Source organism: Triticum dicoccoides, chromosome 2A (assembly GCF_002162155.2).
Source record: "Triticum dicoccoides isolate Atlit2015 ecotype Zavitan chromosome 2A, WEW_v2.0, whole genome shotgun sequence".
NCBI classification, from domain to species: domain Eukaryota; kingdom Viridiplantae; phylum Streptophyta; class Magnoliopsida; order Poales; family Poaceae; genus Triticum; species Triticum dicoccoides.
Genome location: NC_041382.1, coordinates 320,017,867 through 320,023,593, shown reverse-complemented (window position 1 = coordinate 320,023,593; position 5,727 = coordinate 320,017,867). Strand labels below are relative to the sequence as shown.

At 48.1% G+C, this 5,727-nt stretch overlaps 1 long non-coding RNA gene across 1 annotated transcript; it reads right to left on the bottom strand.

Annotated features, from left to right (window-relative positions):
• Positions 1-540: 540 nt before the first annotated feature.
• LOC119354465 lies at positions 541-2,192 on the bottom strand. Its single transcript, XR_005170949.1, has 3 exons — positions 1,536-2,192; positions 994-1,096; positions 541-894 (listed from the first exon to the last, which is right to left on the bottom strand). It is a non-coding gene; the product is annotated as an uncharacterized LOC119354465 (long non-coding RNA).
• Positions 2,193-5,727: the final 3,535 nt, after the last annotated feature.

The window sequence follows — 5,727 nt, the reverse complement described above, 5'->3', positions numbered from 1 at the left end:
TTTAAATTTGAACTTCTAGACTTTTTAATTTACAAACAGTGAAAATCCTTTTTTTATAAATTTTAATTTGCTCTATTTTTTGTTTGAACTTCTCACTTTTCGTTATTTTGTAATGAAAAAAATCTAAGATGTTTTAAACGTCAAACTACTCCATTAATTTAATTTGAACTTCTCAACATTTATTTTGAACGTTTGTGTATTTATTTTATAAATGTGGAAAATTAAACCAATGTGTTTATCGCTATAAGGAATTTCACGAGTTTATTTTTAAGTTAAACACTTCAGTTTTTATTTCTTTTTCAAGCATATCCAGGTCTTTTCATATAAGTTTGTGTGTGAAATTCCTTAGTTTTTTTGTTTTAAGAGAGAGGTTCTATATTTTTATATCGCGAGAAAAGAGGTGGGAGGCGAGTACTAGAAAATTTTGGATTTATTTTAACAATGTTGAGCTTCCATATTTGAACAATTTGAACTTCTCATAATTTTTCCTATGAAAACCATTGAGTTTGTCTCTTTTTGTTTCTGTTTTTGTGAACACAATTTGTTTTCTGAGACACACGCCGCACTCACTGCACAAAAGTTCAACATCCATGACCTTCGGTTAGCTGCATTTTTTTTGTGCTCCCCTAAGTGCACACAACAATCATCAGCTATCATATACATGAACTTCAATGGTTGACAAACATGAACTTGTTACTTGTTTGTCGCTGTAAATATCAACGACAGAAGTGTGAGCTTTTCTTTTCTTCTTTTTCTTTTTTGATCCTCCTGAACTTCCATCTTTTATAGATGTTTTTCACTCTGTTTCTCAATGCACTGCTACAACCAGTTGGAGCTTCTCAATAATACCGTATAAACTAACATACTTGAACTTCTCGGACACAACATTTTGACCTTCACAAAAACAAATAAAAATCAGAAAAATTACACAGTTGTACAAGCACAACAATAGAGCAATTTTCTCATTCACTAAATTCCATAACAAGCCATCACCTGTCCCAACACCGATCTCCATGGCAGTAACATCATTTTTTGTAGGTTGTTTCACCCTGCATATCCTTGTGCAGGCAATTTACAGCCCCAGCGCATCAAAACACTGCACAAAACTAGTCTAATTGCATGAGGGAAAATCAAAACGAACACCAAAAACAGAGCCGCACCCATTGACAGCAACACTGGCCGGCCGGCACTGTCCAACCAGCTTGCCGCCACATCTTTTTCGGCAACACAAGCACATTCACCTCGAAGCTAAGCTCACACAAAAACACGCAATCAAGAAACAGACTAACGACTCTGTACAAATCTTCTTGTAAAAAGCTAACCTCGGGAAGAGCACTCATACATTTCCTTTTTCAAAACAAATATTTAAGCAGGCAGCAACAAGTGGCACCTAATTAGCAAAACGATTTTCTTATCGCAGCACCAACTACACAGCAACATCAATCCGTAATTACTTTTTCCATACTTCATGACGGCCCATCAAAAAATTGATTAGCACCAACCATATCAGGTATCCAGTCAAGTTCAGGCGGTACCTCTTAATCCAAGTATCCAACCCGGGGCCTTGGGATCTCACTTCACTGTTGACTTCTTCGTCGAGGTCGCCGCTCCCAGTCTCGCTTCTCTCGTCTTGACCTGCCCGCCACCGCCAGGTGCACCTCGCTCATCACCTAATCCTCCGCGTGCGGCTCCGGTGGCCAGCTAAAGGGAGCCCGGTATCAGGGGGCGCCGTTGCTGGGGGGTGGTTGGGCTGTGCATCACCGGGAGGTGGAGGAGCGGCACGTCAGAGGGAGCTGGAGGGGGCGGCTCGTCGGTGGGAGGTGCAGGAGGCGGTGCACCGGCAGGAGGCAGGGGGATGCGCGTCTCCCAGAGGTGCAGGGGTGGCCCGTCTCCGGGATGTGAGGGGAGGTAGGGGCAAGTCGCCGGCCCACTCCAGTCGGGATCCGGTCGGATTCATGCGCGCCAGTGCCTCTCGTGGGGTGGTGGTTGTGGCATCGGTGCGTTGGATGGTGGCGGCGAAGAAGACGTGGGGGTGGCGGTGAAGGAGGCGCGCTGGGTGGCGGAGACGGCGGCGCGCGGGGTCCCTGTGGGGTCCGGTGCGGCACCGGCGCGCTGGGTTGGCTGGCCGGCTGGATTCAGGTTGGGGCGCGGGGCGGGGGTTGCGGGAGAATATGGGCGCAGCGAGTGGGAGAGAAATTTTTTTCTTTGGGAAGTTTGGGAGGGCCCTGTCGGCCTTATATATAGGGCCTGCCGTGATCCAAATAGTTATTTTGATTATATGATTAGATTAGAATAGTATTGTCATATATTCTATATATATATATATATAGGGTGGGTCTATTCTAATAACATCCTTAAGTGTCTTATTTTAATAAAAAAACACTTATTCTGATAACACCCCACCAAACCCACCTTCTTCCCCGGTCAAGTCGCCACCCACCTCTCCTCGATGCCCACGCCCCAGCGCAACAACCCCCAATCCCCACCCCCACGACTACAGCGCTCTGGCGCGGCGCACACGCTGGATCCCGAGCGGCCGCCTCCCTTCTGGCGCCCAACCCCCTCCTCCACCTTCCAGCTCCGCCGGTGTCCCGCCCCACCCCCGCCTACTTCTTCCGGCTGCGACCCCACGCCGCCACTTCACCTGCTGCGTCCATGCGAGGCGAGCAAGGCCTCCCTCGTGCCCACCTCCCTTCCCCGGAGAACCACCTTCCCGCCGCCCACCTTCCTCTTCCTCCCCCGCCAAGCACCTGTGCCTCTCGGCCACCCTCCACCTCCTGTCATTCCCATACCTAGCGATGAATCTATCGGGCCATGGCGGATCCTGCGGGATGCTCCTCCACCTCGCTCCTCCCACCCCCATCCGGACAACTGCCCCGGCTGCGACCGCCTGAGCCGGCAGGATCCTCCTCCAGTTCCTGCCCGGCGACGCGTGTGAGGTGACTCGCCCCTCACCCCTCATCCCGGTGCCTCGCCCCCTCCTGGCTCCAGCATGCCCCGGTGGTCTGCCTTGTGCTCCTTGCCGGATCCGTCTTCCGTCTCGCTTGTGGGCACCGGGGCCGCCGCGTTGACCAGGGAAGAAAAAAGGACTGCGCCCAATCCCTTTCCCATCGAGCCGCATCTTCCCTGGAGGCCACGGCTGTTGTGATGCCCTGTCCTCATCCAGATCGAGGCCACGGCTGCCTCCCCCAAGCTCCTCCTTCCCTCACTGGTGATGAGAGTAAGGGGAGTCACACTGCAATTTTTCTCTTGTCGGAACCATCGATGACCCCGGTGCAGGCCACATCTGTTTTTTTTTATTTTTTTGCGTCTGGCTGCAGTTTTGCTCAAGAAGAGAAGTTCACTTTGCTCTTGAATGGTTTTGTGCAGCTCATCGCCGGCGGCAGTGTGCGGTGTTGATTCGACGAGCATGCAGTTCAGTCCTGCGTCAAGGAGACACGCCCCTGCGCCTCCAGTCGTGCATCTCATCGGTGGTATTTTTTGCTTGAGAGGAGAACGATGGTCACACGACTGGCTATGCGGGTTTGCTGCCTCTAGCCTAGCCGAGGGTGGCCACATGGAGTCCACCCCATGCGTGCACTTCGGTGCTCCCTCTATGTGTGTTTAATCGAAGCACGGGTTCCACCACCGCATTGTTGTAGCTCCGTTGGCCATTTTTTTGGAGTTACTGATCATGGTCTGCTGGCGCATCCATGCAGTACTCCGCGCATGTGTGTGCAGTCACATACTTTGTTAGATATGCAGCTCACTGTACACAATTTTCTAGCTCACAGGGCTCGGCTTGTAGCTTGGCTTGATACGGCGTGCAGTCTGCTTGGTATGTTGGAGAGGTTCATTTTTCATGAAAAAAGGGTTAATGCAGACCACTTCAAGGAGTACTGTGGTCCACTTCAGTCAAATGTATTTATTTTTTCTAAAAAGTAGATGCAGTATGTTTGGGCACTACTTGTGGTTTGCACGGCTCGTGTGTGAAGTGCACGATGTGCTTGTGTATTTCAAAACTCTGTCGATTCTGTTAAACACATGAAGTGCGCTTGGTCATCAGATGTGGTTCACTTTTAAGAGTGATGTTGTTCACTTGCGCCTAGCATGAAAAATGTGAAAAATTTAGCGAATCAACAAAAAAGTAAAGCGGTTCACTTCGATATATGATGTGGTTCACTTGCACTACTCTCTGCGGTCCACTCTCGTTCATAAAAAAAGTTAAAACAAAGACAACAAAAATTCGGATGAGAAAAATTACGTCCGACAAAAAGAAATTATGCAGCTCGCTTGCCCGTCTGATGCAGTGCGGTTTTCATTCTGAAGCAGTGCGGTCGGACGTGTGGTGTTGTTCATCCCGTAATGCAAAAAAAATGTTATGAAAGCGAAAAAAATAATGTGGTTCATTTCTTGATAGTGTTGTGGTTCATTTACACCCGATGTGAAGTGCACTCTACTTGCTCGTCCTTCAAAAAAATTACGTTTGAATAAAATAAACCATGCAGTTCTCTAACACGTCTGATGCAGTGCGTTTTTTCGTCCGATGGAGTGCGGTTTTCAGTCGGATGAAGTACCCACGTCGATTTGGGTGTTGCGAAAAACAGAGTGTCCGTATTTCGATAAATTTAAAATTGCTCCTAAACCGCAAGGAATTAGAGAGAGTGTTCTACATGAAAAAGTTGTGTCTCGTCGATATCTTTCCAATGGCATATCATTTGAATCATTTCGACAATCGGTTTGTAAAAATTTCGCGAAAAACGACCGCTGCCTCTCGTCGTCCGCCGCACAATTTTCAAAATTAACTTAAAACTGCAAGGAATCTCAAAACCATTTCTACATATGAAAGTTGCACCTTGTCCATAGATTTTCAACGACGTATTACACGCCTCGTTTCGACAAACGGTTCAAAAACTAGAGCGAAAACAGTACCGAAAATTACAAAAATTTCAAAAAACAGAATTCCACGATTTAGTAAATTTGAAACTGCTCTTAAACCATAACGAATTGGAGAAAACAATAGTTATGAAAAAGATGCACCTCGACGATATCTATCCAACGATGTATCATTTGCCTCATTCCGACAAGCGCATTAGAAAAAAACACGAAAAAACGCTCACTGCCACTCTTTGTGGGCCGCACCGTTTTTGAAACTGCTCTTAAACCGTTGGGAATCTTGAAAAGTGTTCAACATGGCGAAGTTGCGCATAATCCGTAGCTTTCCAACGGTATACTACACGCCATGTTCCGATAAACGATTACAAAATTAGAGCGAAAACAGTACCGAAAAACACTACGCGCAGTTTTTTCCGACGCGAAGTTCATTAATCCGTGTAATGCAGTGGTCTTGCTAAAGAAAGTGCAGTGCCCTCGCGTTGAGCATGCAGTGCGGAAGTGTTATCAGAATAACTATTCTGATAATATTATCAGAATAGACGGGCTGGGGTGGGTCTATCCTAATAACACCCTTAAGTGTCTTATTCTAATAACAAAATCGCTTATTCTAATAACACCCACCAAACCCACCTTCTTCCCCGGTCAAGTCGCCACCCACCTCTCCTCGATGCCCACGCCCCAGCGAAACAACCCCCAATCCCCACCCCCACGACTACAGCGCTCTGGCGCGGCGCACGCGCTGGATCCCGAGCGGCCGCCTCCCTCCTGGCGCCCAACCCCCTCCTCCACCTTCTTCCAGCTCCGCCGGAGTCCCGCCCCACCCCCGCCTCCTTCTTCCGGCTGCGACCCCAC